The sequence below is a fragment of the Canis lupus genome, chromosome 4 (genome assembly GCF_048164855.1).
Source record: "Canis lupus baileyi chromosome 4, mCanLup2.hap1, whole genome shotgun sequence".
NCBI classification, from domain to species: Eukaryota; Metazoa; Chordata; class Mammalia; order Carnivora; family Canidae; genus Canis; species Canis lupus.
In genome coordinates, this window is record NC_132841.1 from 19445750 (window position 1) to 19461666 (window position 15917).

Sequence of the window (15917 nt, forward strand, 5' to 3'; positions counted from 1 at the left end):
CATTGTTAGTGTATAGAATTGCCACTGATTTCTAGGCATTGATTTTGTGTCCTGCCACACCACCAAATTGCTATATGAGTTATAGCAATCTTGGGGTGGAGTCTTTTGGGATTTCTATGTACAGTATCACGTCATCTGAGAAGAGGGAGAGTTTGACTTCTTCTTTGCCAGTTTGAATGCCTTTTATTCCTTTTTGTTGTCTGATTGCTGAGGCCAGGACTTCTAGTACTATGTTGAATAGCAGTGGTGAGAGTGGACATCCCTGTCTCGTTCCTGACCTTAGGGGAAAGGCTCTCAGTGTTTCCCCATCGAGAAGGATATTTGCTGTGGGCTTTTTGTTGATGTCTTTTAAGATACTGAGGAATGTTCCCTCTATCCCTACACTCTGAAGAGTTTTGATCAGGAATGGATTCTGTATTTTCTCAAATGCTTTCTCTGCATCTATTGAGTGGATCATATGGTTCTTGTTTTTTCTCTTATTGATATGATCTATCACGTTGATTGATTTATGAGTGTTGAATCAGCCTTGCATCCCAGGGAAAAATCCCACTTGGTCATGGTGAATAATCTTCTTAATGTACTGTTGGATCCTATTGGCTAGTATCTTGTTGAGAATTTTTGCATCTGTGTTCATCAGGAAGATTGGTCTATAATTTCTCCTTTTTAGTGGGGTTGGTCTGGTTTTGGAATTCAGGTGATGCTGGCCTCATAGAACGAGTTTGGAAGTATTCCATCTCTATTTTTTGGAACAGCTTTAGAATAGGTATTGTTTCTTCTTTAATCGTTTGATAGAATTCCCCTGGGAAGCCATCTGGCCCTGGACTTTTGTGTCTTGGGAGGTTTTTGAGGACTGCTTCCATTTACCTTCTTGGTTATCGACCAGTTCAGGTTTTCTATTTCTTCCTGTTCCAGTTTTGGTAGTTTGTGGTTTTCCAGAAATGCATCCATTTCTTCTAAATTGCCTAATTTATTGGCATATAGCTGCTCATAGTATGTTTTTAAAATCATTTGTATTTCCTTGGTATTGGTTGTGGTATACCCTTTTTCATTCATGATTTTATTGAGTCTTTTATTTTTAATAAGGCTGGCTAATAGTTTATCCATCCTATTAATTCTTTCAAAGAACCAACTTCTGGTTTTGCTGATCTGTTCTACAGTTCTTCTGGTCTCTATTTCATTGAGTTCTGCTTGAAACTATACTAACTCTCTTGTTCTGCTGGGTGTAGGTTTTATTTGCTGTTCTTTCTCCAGTTCCTTTAGGCGCAAGGTTAGCTTGTGTATTGAGTTTTTTCCAATCTTTTGAGGGATGCTTGCATTGCAATGTATTTCCCTCTCAGGACTGCTTTTGTTGTATCCCAAAGATTTTGAAGAGTTGTATCTTCATTCTAATTAGTTTCCATGAATATTTTAAATTCTTCTCTAATTTCCTGGTTGACCCTTTCATCTTGTAGCAGGATGCTCTTTAACCACCACATGTTTGGGTTTCTTACAAATTTCTTCTCGTGACTGAGTTCTAGTTTCAAAGCATTGTGGTCTGAAAATATGCAGGGGATAATCCCAATCTTTTGGTATCAGTGGAGACCTGATTTGTGACCCAGTATGTGGTCTATTCTGGAGAAAGTTCCATGTGCACTTGAGAAGAATGTGTATTCAGTTGTGTTTGGATGCAAAGTTCGGTATATCTGTGAAATCCATCTGGTCCAGTGTATCATTTAAAGCTCTTGTTTCTTTGGTGATGTTGTGCTTAGAAGATCTGTCATTTGCAGAAAGTGCTGTGTTGAAATCTCCTATTAGTGTGTTATTATCTATGTCTTTATTTTGATTCATAATTGATTGATATACTTGGCAGCTCCCACATTAGGGGTAATAATATTCATGATTGTTAGGTCCTCTTGTTGGATAGACCCTTTCAGTATGATACAGTGTCCCTCTTCATCTTTACTACAGTCTTTGGGATAATCTTTAATTCATCTGATATGAGGATGGCTACCTCTGCTTTCTTTTGAGGACCATTTGAATGGTAAATGGTTCTCCAACCTTTCATTTTCAGGCTGGAGGTGTCCTTAGGTCTAAAATGAGTCTCTTGTAGAAAGCAAATAGATGGCTCTTGCTTTTTTATCTAGTCTTAAACCCTGCATCTTTTGATGGGATCATCTAGCCCATTCACGCTCAGAGTTACTATTGAAAGATATGAATTTAGTGTCATCACAATACCTATTCAGTCTCTGTTTTTGTGGATTATTTCCTTGGACTTCCTCTTTCTTTTACAGGGTCCCCCTTGATATTTCTTGCAGAGCTGGTTTGGTGGTCACATATTCTTTCAGTTTCTGCCTATCTTAGAAGCTCTTTATCTCTTCTTCTGTTCTAAATGACAGCCTTGCTGGATATAGTATTCTTGGCTGCTCTTCTTCTCATCTAGGACCCTGAATATAACCTGCCAGGACTTTCTGGCCTGCCAGGTCTCTGTGGAGTGGTCTACTGTTGATCTAATATTTCCCCCCATATAAGTTAGGGATCTCTTGTCTCTCACTGCTTTAAGGATTTTCTCTTTATATTTGGAGTTTGCAAGTTTCACTATTAAATGTCGAGGTGTTGAATTTTTTTTTTTGGGGGGGGGGGAGGAACCACTCTATCTCCTGGATCTGAATGCCTGTTTTCCTCCCCAAATTAAGGAAGTTCTCAGCTATGATTTGTTCAAATATGCTTTCTGGTCCTCTGTCCCTCTCGGCGCCCTCTCAAACCCCAATTATACGTAGATTTTTCCTCTGAGGCTATCATTTATTTCCCTTAACCTTTCCTCATGGTCTTTTCATTGTTTTTCTTTTTCCTCAGCCCCCTTCCTTGCCATCAACTTGTCTTCTATGTCACTCACTCGTTCTTCTACCTCATTAACCCTCATTGTTAGGACCTCCAGTTTGGATTGCATCTCATTTAATTGATTTTTAATTTTGGCCTGATTAGATCTAAATTCTGCAGTCATGAAGTCTCTTGAATCCTTTATGCTTTTTTCCAGAACCACCAGTAGCTTTATAATTGTGTTCTGAATTGGCTTTTTGGCATAGAATTGTAATCCAAATTCTGTAATTCTGTGGGAGAAAGTACACTGTTTCTGATTCTTTCCTTTGTGGTGAGTTCTTCCTTCTAGTCGTTTTGCTCAGTGCAGAGTGGCTGTATGAGCGGGCTAGTCAAGAATATCAACCACAACCTAAGTAAATTTCACCCTAGATGATTCTGAGGAGGTCAGAGCAAACAAAGATCAGAACGTAATAAAACAAAAGGACCACTAAAGTGAAACACAAACTTTAAAACAAAGTAGTAAAAAATAAAAGGCTAAGAATCCCAAAGAAGAAGAAAAAAAGAAGAGGGGGTAAAAAAGAATAGAAAAAAGCAAAGAGGAAAAAAAAAAAGAAAAAAGAGAAGAAAAAAAAGGGTGGGCCTGGGAGATGGTGGTTGTGACAAAGTTGTAGTAGAGGGAGAATGTAGTCTACCTGAGGGGTCCTAGAGGGTGATCCTCTTGGTCCTAGTATATTAAGTCTGTATTAGAAGATGCTCAGTCCCAATTTTATACAAACCAGAAGTACTTGTAGTGGGCCCCAACATTGACCACGAAAACATAAATGAGATAAAAGAGGGGGTCAGAAAAAAAAAAAAAAAAAAAAAAAGAGGGGGTCAGAATGGGAATAAGGAATCTCACAGAATGAACCAGAACGGTATACCACTTCGTTCTGGGTGCATGCTGGTCATGTTTTAGAAGGTATTAACTTCTGCCATTGTAGAACAAAATGAGGCGGAGAAAACAACAAAACAAAACAAAACAAAAACATCTTGTATATCTCCCAAAATTAAGTTGAGTATGTTGAAGGGAATCTAGAAGTGGAAAATATCCCTAAGACCTATAATTGGGTAAATATGAAAGTCAAAAAGGAAGAAACTTAAAAATGAAGAGGTGGTAAAATATTGTACTTAAGGTGGGAAAAGAAAAGAATTTGAAATTCATAGCCTGATATAAAAACGAGTTGTACTGGAAAAAGGAAGAAAAAAAAAAAAATAGGAGGGGTACCCTCTGGTTCTATATACTGTAAATCCCTTGACTTCCCCTGGAGCTTTCCAGCGCTGCTCGGTGGAGAACTTGCTCTTCCCCGTCCTTCCAGCTGGTCTCTGGGGGAGGGGCCTGCTGTGCTGATTCTGTGTGTGCACCTGGGGGAGCTGCCTCTCCCCCCCCCTCCCCGCTGGGTGCAGGCTCAGTGGGAGCTGTTGACCCCCTGAGGCCTCTGTTCCCTGGCGGCCCCGCCCCTCCCAGGCACAGGGTGGAACAAGGAGGACCACCACCACCGGCCCGCAGCCAGCTCCCCAGCTCTGGGGTCAGCTCCCGCAGGAACTACCACAGTGTCCCAGTCCGCACTGGCCTGGGTGCCCCCCGGGGTGGGGGCGCTGACCTGCACAACCTCGGGGCGCCCGGCGGCAGGAGCGTCCTCACCGTCCTGTGCCCTCGCAGCCTCCTCCCATCGGCAGGAGCGCAGGATAGTAGGCTGTGTCCCCCGGCGCCCTGGGGTCCGGGGCCTGCGCTGCTGGAATCACACTCCTGTGGCCGCGGCGGGAAGGCAGCAGGCGCAGCCGCTCCGCCCGAGCCCCCGCCTGACCCACCGGCTTCTCCCTGAGGCCCCGCGCGTGCGCGCTCCAGGCCTTTACCGCGCTCCGCCCACAGTCTGCGGCGCGTCTTCCCGGGCGCGCTTCCTCTCTCAGGGACTCCGGGAACCTGGAGGCTCCACCGCCCCTCCAGATCCAGCGATTCTGCTCGATTTCCCTGCTAATCGCTTTTCCATCCGGGAAGAATCCAGTGCGGATTTTTTAAGTTCCCGCTTCTCGGGGGCGGGCTTTCCTCTCCGGGAGGCTCTCACCACAGCCTTAGCCCGGCTCCTCGCGGCCCCTCCCCCACTGGATTCTTTTTTTTTTTTTTTTTTTTTTTTTTTTCCGTCTTCCTACCTTGTTAGAAGCAAAAACGAGTTTCTCTGTAGCGTTCCAGCTGTTCTCTCCTTAAATCTCAAGTGGAATTCGTAAGTTTTCAAGATGGTTTGGAAGTTATCTCGGTAAGTGGGTGGGGCCGGGGGAGGTGAGGCACCTACTCCTCCGCCATCTTGCCCCGCCTCCTCCCGGAAGGCGTTTTTATTGGAAAAATTAGTCTCAGTCAGCGGCCCACCAAGGAATCTACTGTAATGAGCCTTTAATGAAGAAACCTGAACTTCGCTCTCAAGTGCAAATTAACCATCTCTTGGCATATCTAGTTAAACCTTTTGACCAGTAACCCACCTTTACCCCCATTCTTGCCCCTAATTCTGACCATTCTCCAAACTTGTTACAATAATAATCAATGGGGAGCAAGACTTTCTAAAGCAAATTTCACTATTATTAGAAGCATTACAAAAGTCTTACTTTCTGAGTACTATATACCTGCTTAAGAGCTAATGAATGCACAGTATAAACCAAGGAAGAAAAAGTACATGGACCTACTCAACTGGATTGGCTAATGGGTTTGGGAGATGAATGAACTAACTGCCCGCATACCATTTCACATTCTCCATAATAATCCTACATGGTTGCTGCAGAATTTAGATTAAGAAAATTTATTGCTGAGTTTATTATTTTTTAACATCCTTTTTCTGAGCACCTAGCAACTAAAGTGATAAGTACCTTCAAACTTGCAAGGATAAATGTTGCAAGTATCTAGGTTGAATTACGAATTTGTGTATTTGGAGCTTGAATTATTCATTTACATTTTTTATTTTTTAAAGAGGAGAATAAACAAAACTACAAAGAAAGGAGATACTAAAAAAAACAAAAAAAAATCTCATTGCTGTAGATTTAAAGCTTTTCAAGGGGGTAGGAAGCCAAAGGGCCTCTTCAGCAATAAACAGTAGATTTATTTGACTGTAGGGGAGCAGAACTGCCACCCCAAAACAGTCTCTGGCATATGGATTATTTTAGGCTGATTATTTTTAAGAAACTGCAAGCCTAGGGGAAGCTCTGAAAACTAAATAGTTATCCTTTCCTAAGAGACATTTGCAGGTACAAGGGAAATCTCCATTTGTAAGAGTATCACCCTCTGGGACCAGGAAGACAGGGATAACTCTACATCTCCAGAAACTCTTACCAAAGGAGAAGACAATGACTTAAATCTGCATAACAACCTTACTCTTCTTTACTATACTTTTCCTGTCATCCCCAAACTGACTACTCAACCCCAACATCTTTTGGCTTTAGCTGAAAATGGTATTTCCTCCAAATACAGACAGATTACAGGAGATGTGCGGAACAAAGGGAGGAGTTGATGGTGAGGCTCTCACTCATCTGGTTTTCAGTACATTGCAAAGTATCATACTATATGCAGCCACAGGAAGTGAATTTACTGATTATAAATACCTAGTTTTCTCTAAACTAACCCCATACAATAGAAAAATGAAAAATTATTCTTGCAAAGAAACACTATACTAATAATATAGGCACTAGAAATAATGGAGCTGTCACCTCTGCTGCTATGGTGAGCTCTTTACCATCCATGATTTAATTAGACAAGTCAGGCAAAAATATCATTTTAATATTACTAAAACATGGAATGTCATCTACCATCTTTAATGATAAATATCCACTTGAGTTCATAGAGTACCTTGAGATATTATGTATTCATGAGGGAACAGAAAGCAAGCTTAGGGCAAAGCACAAGCTGGCACCCTACAATCCTCCCTGCCTGTCCCCCACTCCCGGGTGGAATATGTATGACATTCCTCAGGGCCCCCTGGCTGCCCTAAAACTAAGTGATGGGAACAAAAAAAAAAAAAAAAAAATTGGTTAACTGATAGAGATCACAGTCCTGCAGGACATGAGTCTCTATCAGTTTATAACTGTCTTAGTGATTTACAAGAAAAAAAATCATTCTAACCAATAACCTAACTTTCAGAAACCCATAGACTCAATTTCCTGGAGACTTAACATTGCCCTCCCCTCCAAAGTAATGTGTGAAACAAAGGCAGAAGGGAATGTAAATAAAATTTAATTTCCTTATAACCTGAAGCACATTGACAAATACTTGAGATAGAGTATAACATTCCTCCAGAAAACTTCCAACTGTCTTAATGTTAATGACTTACCAGAGAGGAAAACCACCTTAGCTTGACAATATCTAGGCCTCCAGTATCCAGAGTCTTCTTTAGTATATGAAAGTCCTCTTGGAAACCTCCCTTTTTCCTTATCTGCCCCAACTCCCAAGTATATAATCAGTCACCCCTCACAACCCCAGTGCTGTAGCTCTTTATGCCCATGAGTCCTGTCTCCATGCTTTAATAAAATCACTTTTTTGGGTACCAAAGACATCTTAAGAATTCTTTCTTGGCCATTGGCTCCAGACCCCAACAACACTATTCTAAAAGCACATGATAATGACAGTACAAAGCTATTGGGATTAGCAAACCTTTTAAAAATGCTGCTTATTTCATCTTTATCTTATTCTTTACTTATGTTGTACTGTGTACATTCCCTATTAGTCCAATAGTATTGGGCCGGCAGGATCAAGGTGGATCAGGAGGCACCAACAAAATGGTGGCGGACTCCTCACCTTGTTGCCCCCACCTCAGAACTTTCCCATTACCAGAAGACCGCCTGAGGACATGTCATCAGGGGGGTACTGGAATTATGCAGGAAACCTGAACCGTACTTACCCAGACCCCATATATAAGGGCATGGGCAGTTATTGCCCCAGGCCAATTTCACCAATAATATGCCTAATACCTATCACCCCATCCAGACACACAACCCCTTACCCCTCCTCTCTTAAAAAGCCCGTTTGCACTCCCCTGCATGTGACTTCCCCGGCCCACGACTTCCCCACTCTCTCCCTCCCCTGCAGGCCACGGAACCTTGCCCATCCCTGACAAATAGCATGTGTATATATAATTCATAGTGTAGAGGGAGACCAGACCTCCTTAGTCCCCAAAAGTCATTCTGCCTTCTCTCAACCTCCACATCATCATCTGAAGTCAGACCATTCAAAAGCTCTGTATCCTCCCTCCCTACAACATTCATAGCCTTACAGCCTTGAAGACCATCAAGAATAATTCCATCAAGCTCTTCATCACCATAGGAAACCCTAAGTTTCTGGATTGTTCTTCATCACTAGATCTTTCTGATCTATGTATCCCCTTAATCTTATTCTATATTCTTATTGTCTACCCAGATTCAGAGCCCATTATTAAACCATGTCCTCTGGAGATGATAAAATCCTCATATATTCTATCTCTTCCTGAATATTATCACTATCTTTTTGTTCTAATTAAAACCCCACTGGAGCAAGGAGTGATGCCAGCAAAATAGCTATACAGGTATTTCTTGTGCCCATCTCCTCCCAAAAACATCAATTTGAAGAACTATTTATGAGTGAAAATACCATCACAAGAGCTAAGGATTCAAAGTGAGGAATTATAGCACCTGGATGAAGCACAAAAATAAGAAAAGATTCAATGAGAATGTAGGAAAGATAGATTCACACTAGGCCCTTCAAGCTTCCTTCAAGCCCAGGAAGCCCAGTATGGAAAGAGAAACCCTCCAAGAAACCCTTCCTGTGAGAAAACAAGAGTGAGGTGAACATCCAGTTTCACTGTGGACCCCCAATACCAGCATTTCCTGGCACCAGACTAACTCCTGCAGCCCTAGGTGGCTCTCCTGGACCCAAATAACTTCTCTATGGCCTCAGGCAGGCTTATACCAACCCAGACTCCTAGCCCACTCCAGCGCCTGCTGGCCCCAGTGGCCTCAGGTGGCTCCCACAGCATCAGGCTCCCATTAGTCTCCTATAAACCCAGTATCCAGTACACCCCGGCACCAGACAGCTCCTATGGCACCAGACTCTCAGTGCACCCCAGTGAACCCAGGCTCCTAGCCCACCCCAGTGCTGGCCAATTCCTGTGGCTCCAGGTAGCTCCTAAGGCACAAGTCTCCCAGTGGGCTCCTGCAGACCAGATTCCCAGCCAACGGTGGCACAAGCCAGCTCCCATGTCACTAAGCTCCCAACTGACTATAGCACTAGCTACAGTGGAACCCTGTAGCAACCCCAGGTTGCTCGTGCAACCCTGGCAAGTTCAATGGCATCAGGCTCCCAAGGGGCTCCTGCAAGACCAAGCCTCCAGCATATTCCAGTGCTAACCAGCTCCCACAGGCCAGGTAGCTCCTGTGACTCCAGGCTTCTAATCACCTCATACAAATCCAGGCTTCAGGTAGGCTTCCAGCAACTCAGGCTTCCAGTTGAGCCATGCATCAGGCCAACTATTGTAGACCCAAACTTTTGATCCACCACGCACCAATATGGCTCTCAGAGCTTTAGGTACCCAGCTCATCTCAGCCAGCTCATCTCAGGCCAGCACTCATGGACCTAGAACCTGGACTGGTTCCCATAGGACCCATATTCTGGGCCACGTGATCCCATGGCCCCAGCTTTGAGAACACCTAGGGACCTAGGCTCCCCACCCATTCAACACCAGACCAGACCAGACCATGGACCCAAACTCTAGGCTGAATCCATAGTCCCAAATTACAGACTGACTCCTATGCTCCAAGCTCCAGGTTTGCCCTAGCTCCTGTGGCTACAATCTTCAGGCTGACTCCTGAGAATACAAACTCTAATCTCATCCCAATAATGAACTGGCCCACATGGAACCAGATGCTAGACCCACTCCAGGGCTCCCTAGTGCCTGATTAGCTCCTATGGATCCAAGATCCAGACTGACCTATGCAGATCCAAGTCCTAAACCCATTACTGTGGGCTCAAACACCAGGCCCACCCTAGTGACCCAGGTTCAAGGCCTGCCCCAGCAGACTCAGGCAACAGGCTGATTCCCATGTACCCAAGCACAAGGCCTACCCCCTACTGATCCAGACAGCAGATCTGTTTACCCAAGAACTTAAGCAGTAGGCTCACCCACAGACAGCACCAAAGAGCCCACCCAGAATGTCTAGATGGATTGACGAGTGAAGGCTTTGCATCCCAAAGCCATTTATAAAGAGTAGAAGTGGTGTCTACTTCTTCAAAGGTGCAGACAATGATGCAAGGCCACAAGAATCATGAAAAATCAAAGAAACATGACACCACCAAAGAAACTAATAAAACTCCAATGAATGACCTTAAAGAAATTAAAAACTAATAACTGTGTGACAAAGAATTCAGAATAATCCTTTTAATGAAATTCAGTAAGGGGGCACGTGGGTGGCTCAGTGGTTAAACATCTCCCTTCAGCTCAGGTCATGATCCCGGGGTCCTGGGATCAAGTCCCACACCAGGCTCCTCACGGGGAGCCTGCTTCTCCTTTGCCTATGTCTCTGCCTCTCTCTGTGTGTCTCTCATGAATAAATAAATAAATAAATAAATAAATATCTTTTAAAAAAAAAGAAATTCAGTAAACTACAAGAAAACACAGAAAACAAACTAAATGAAATTAGGAAAACAATGCATGAACAAAATGAGATGCTTAGCAAAGAAATCAAAACCATTAAACACATGTGCACATACACAGCGAGAAATCCTAGAGTTTGAAAAATACAATTAAAGAATTTTGGGAGCCTTAATAGCAAATTTGACCAGGTAGAAGAATTAATGAACCAGAATATATAGTTAATTTAAAATCATTCAGTCAGAGAAGCAAAAACAAAAAAGAATGGAAAAAAAAAGCCTTAAAAGCATTCATGAATTATAAGACATCATTAATAAAAAAAAATTTTAAGATATAATTAAAAGAAACACTCTACACATTATTGGAGTCTCTGAAGGAAAAGAGAGGGAAAAAGGAGCAAAAAGCTTATTTAAAGAAATAATGGTTAAGAAATTCCTAAATCTGGGAAGAGATTTGGGTTTTTAAGTCCATAAAGCTAATAGGTAAACCCACATCTAAAATTTTAACCCAAAACAATCCTTTCCAGGATGCATTGTAACAAAACCATCAAAATCAAAGACAAATAATTTTATTTATTCATGAGAGACATAGGCAGAGGGAGAAGCAGACTCCCTCTAGGGAGCCCAATTTGGGACCCAATCCCAGGACTCTGGGACCATGACCTGAGTGGAAGACAGATGCTCAACCCACTGAGCCACCCAGGCATCCAAAGGGCAAATGCCCAAACAGGGACTTGAACCCTGGACCCTCAGATTAGAAATCTGATGCTCTACTGACTGAGCTATCCAGGCTCAGACAAAGAATTTTAAAAGCAGCAAGAGAAAAATAACTCCTCATATATAAGGGATCCCCTATGAATGCTGTGAGCAGATTTCTCAGCAAAAATCTTGCAGGCCAGAAAAGAGCCGGATGATACATTTAAATTGCTGAAAGAAAACTGCCAACCAAGTATATTTTACCCAGCAAAATTCCTTTGCCTTTCAGAAATGAAGGAGAAATAAAGACTTTTCCAAACAAACAAAACTTGATTCATCAGTTGAACTATGAAAGGTATGTAAGGTTACCATTGTCATCTAAGGAACAGAGGAGGCAAGGGATGCTGCTAAAACCCTGCAATGCACAGAGCAGCCTCCACAATAAAAACTTACCCAATGCTAAATGTCAATAATGCTAAGGTTGAGAAACCCTGTCCTAATGAAAAGGATATTCCTCTGTCTCATTGAGAGGGATCAATGACTAGCATATATTAATTAGGAATGCTTTTAGCTAACAAAACCTGAAACAAATGCTAGTTTATTTTTCTGAAATCAAATTCATAAGGATGACAGCCTATAGTTGAATAGCATCAAGGGCTCATAGCCTCAAAGTTACAAGGTGACTACTACAGTCACAGGCATCACTACCACACTCACAGAAGAAAGTGGGGATAGGAGAGAAAGCAGTTGTGATAGCCACATCTGTGCCTTTTATCAGGAAAGCAAAACCTAACATCTCAGTGGGCAGATCTACCTTTAAGAAACTCTGTAGACAGTTTAAAAAGTGGTACCCACTAATTGACCACTGGTCACATATTCTGCTTTAAGTTATGCTGTGGTTAGATATTAAGTTAGGGAGTAAACAAAAGAAAATGGTAAACTAAGTACCCTTCTTTTGTTTCAAACTAAAGAGCTCTCAATCAGAGACTAACAGTGAAAAATCTTAGAAATCCTCTTCAGTGAACACTTGGAAAAGCAGTTTAATTACAGAGAACAATCTCAGTTGTTGGCAGGAAAAACCATTCCTAACTTGCTGGGGTCCTTCAGAGATATTACAGCCTTGATAAGGGAAATTCAATATATGTCAAAGCTCAGAGATATATGTTAGAGTCCATAGACCTTTTGAATTTGTATAAAGCTGTCCCAGTCATTGGTATAAATACAAGACACTTTGACTTGCATTTAAAATGAAAGAAGCATGTTTGCAATGCAGTGCACAGATAAAAAGCCCTCATCCTCTAGAGAACCACATGTCCTAACCAGTCTAACATACTTTAATTTGGATTTCTGTATGGTACATAAACAATACAGACCCTGTTGAACATTATGGAAGCCCCAGTAGATATAATACATTAGGATTTCTAAATGGATCTAAAAAGATTCAACCTCTGAGAATGCTGCTAAAAAGAAAAACTTATGAATGAGAAAGTAAAATATATGTACAGCAGCAAGTAGGGAGAGGAAAGAAGGTATCTATTAAGAAGGAAATAATGAAAAGCCAGCAAAAGGGAAGTTTATCAGAGTAGGTAAAAATTGTGACTAGTTGAAGTCTCTCCAGTCTTTTCAGTTTAGCATGTCTAAAGGAAAACATCATAAAGTAATTTCAGATTATAAAATCAAATTTCTCATCTTATACTTTCCAAAAAACTTTTCTTTAGGCTGACATAACTAATTAAAGTATGGATTCTGGAATTTTTTGGATAAATTATATTCAACTTTTGAGAGCTGCTGAAATCTGAGGTTCAAAATTTTGTTTCAAACTATTCCCTTTCTGCAAAAAAGGCTTATTTTATAAATCATATTATGCTCTTTAAAATTTATTTAGTTACTACCATAATAAGTAAGATAACAGAATAATTTATTTGGGGCATAATGGGCTACGAATAGGTAACTGAGCAATTATGAGATGAGATGCGGGTCAAATAATGGTCACCTGAAGCATTTCAGGTGTCATTCATCTTATATATTCTACTGTCATTTGCCCACAATGACATATACAGAGTTTCTTTGGTATATTTATGCACCTAACTTGCATCAACAATTTAAAAGGGACCTAAAAATATATGTCTAGTGTTTCTAAATATAAAATATAACCTTTTGTGAAAAATACTCACTACATACATAAATATATAAAATATTTTTCAAGTATGTTTAAGATTACAGTATAATACTATATTATTATAAATTACTATTAGCAAAATTGTTCTACCATTTTTCAACAAACATTCAAAGGCCACATTGAATAGTGAAAAGAACATAAACTAGAATTAGAATACCTGTGTTTCAATTCTGGTTCCAAGCTTGGGTAGGTCACTTAAAACTTTCAAGCCTCAGTTTCATCCTCTAAAAAATGGAGACGATACAGCCTGCCTGCCTCAGAGCAGCTATTGATAATTTCATGCTGTAATCTTCCTGAAAGTTTTAAAAATTAAAAGGCATCCTGCAAAGATGCTATTAATGAATAAATACAAATAAGAATATAGCATGTGGGGAAAAGTGATCAGAAAAAAGTGGTAGGGAAGATAGATTTAGAAATCATCATATGAACATGAACAACAGCAACATATTCCTTTTCCCAAAGGCAAAGCAGGCAGCAAGTTCAGATTTTAGATGCTCTCAGTCACTTAGTTTTAATAGGGTCAATATGTAATAGGTCCAAACATAATACAAATCACCTGATGAAAATAAGAAAGCCAAGACTGTATAGAATAGTGAGCTAAAAATTCTAAATCCTAAATGGATCAAAGAATTAATCTGCAGAGCAAACAGAACTGAACTCTGTCATAACAGGGGTAATATGCCCATTATCAAATTAACTTGACTTTCATACAAGGCAATATACTTCTGTACTGTGCTAAGATGAAATAATAGGAATCTGAGAGGTCTTAGGAACCAATTTCTGGAAAATTATATTTTTGTTCAAATGGACCAGATAAAGTTCTCAAGTCTAAGAAAATCCAAGGTACAATGTAAGCAATATGAAATATCTATTTATTTATTTATTTATTTTTATTTATGGTGGAGTTTTTTTTTAATTTTTCAAACTACTTAGAAAATCAGAAAAGAGAGAATATACTATATCTTCTGAAATAGGAATGAAAAAGAAAGTCAAGTAGAACCTTTTCAGAAAAGATATTCAATAAGTAAAAGAATATGCCTAGACATTAACTATAATCGTTCAAGAGGCAGGGCTACAAAAGTGGCCTCTGTGATAAGCTGCATGTAAAAGTTAATTCAACAGATATTCATTAAGTTAGAACCTAAAATATTGTACATTATGGGTAGAGAGACGGAATAGATGCTATGATCCTTGCCATGCTCATTAAATACTGAATGACAAATATTTTTTGTAACTAAGGGAAACTTTAATATACTCAAGTTGTTTAAAAGAATCATATATGTTATACCTACAGATGTTTCAATATTTGTTGAGTGCCAAGGGCAACCAAAGATAAAGATAAAGATAGTTTGGAATACATAAGAAAGACTTCACTTAGAAATGGAGGCCAGAAACTTGTCTTAGAGAATTGGTATGATTCGGGTAGGTGGAAAATCAACTATTGTAATAAGACTCAATTATTCATTGGCAATCTTGAGGAGAAATATTTAAGAAGTTGCTTTCATATTCACTTTTCTTTTTTTCCTATGTAACTTTTTAGACACTCAGCTTAGCAAAGGAATCATACCAAGAATCAGAATCCTAAAACCTGTGTTTGGGATACCAAATAACAAATCCATCAACATGATCTCACAATACCTGTTGTCTCCTCCATTTCTATATTCAGAATTTCCAAGAACACAAACTTCATGAAGCAATTAATTCCCCACTTTGTTTCAGAATATTTCACAGATATGAACTGGAAGTCTTTAAAGTACTTTAGGTACACAGACAAATATTTCAATTTCTTTTCTATAAAGACACTGAAATTTCAAGGGTAAATGTCTGCATAACAAAATGAAAGCCTTTCATATAACTTTTAGATTTCAAAGCTATACAATGTGTAAGGCGACTAAAATCCAGACTTGCCTAGGGTCACAAGGCAATTTAGTGGCAGAACCTGGTCTAGAAATTCAATCTCCTGCTTCTTAAGAACTTTGAAGTATGCATTAACTGTCCCTTATACTCTAATCCAAAGAACTCTATTGCATGCTCCATATCAAGAACTAGATGCTTTGTTCCACAGCCTTCAGAAAACAAAAAAAGAAGTTTAATAATCCCTTGAAATGTGTTTCTCTTCCTCTATGTACCGTAATTCTAACAAAGTCAACAGTTACTTCATAAACATCTAAAAAGTGTAAAGCATTCATGGAAGATGCAGCACAAAGCTTTAGCTAAAGGTATCACTACCCTCCTCCTTGCCATCATTCATATAAAAAATATTACATCTTTATCTATTATCAGCTATCCGTGCTCTCTCTGCCTTTGGAAATTACATGCACAACATACATATGGCAATTCTACAGATTCACCATTTCCATATAATCAGGAACTGCAAGCATTGGTTGTTTTCTAGAATTGAAAACATGCGCTCAGAAATGGCATCTCTAGCCCTTCTTGATATGTGAGGTCCTGTCCATTATTCATTGCCCACTGCTTTGTTTTCTTTTTTTTTCCCTTTTCTGGTAGGATCAATTGGAACAATATTGCTTTCCAGCTGTGATCTTATCCATCATATTCACATCTTCATTGGACATTCTTATGGTAACTACTTTAATACTTCAAATTTTAAGC

General features: G+C 40.1%; 1 protein-coding gene and 1 non-coding gene across 9 annotated transcripts in view; both read right to left on the reverse strand.

The window, feature by feature from the left end:
* The window catches only part of CTNNA3 (catenin alpha 3), a 1664912-nt gene that overhangs the window by 1367558 nt on the left and 281437 nt on the right, over positions 1-15917 (reverse strand). The gene's annotated exons all lie outside the window — the stretch shown is intronic.
* Positions 11149-11221, reverse strand: TRNAR-UCU (transfer RNA arginine (anticodon UCU)). The gene has a single exon. It is a non-coding gene; the product is annotated as a tRNA-Arg (tRNA).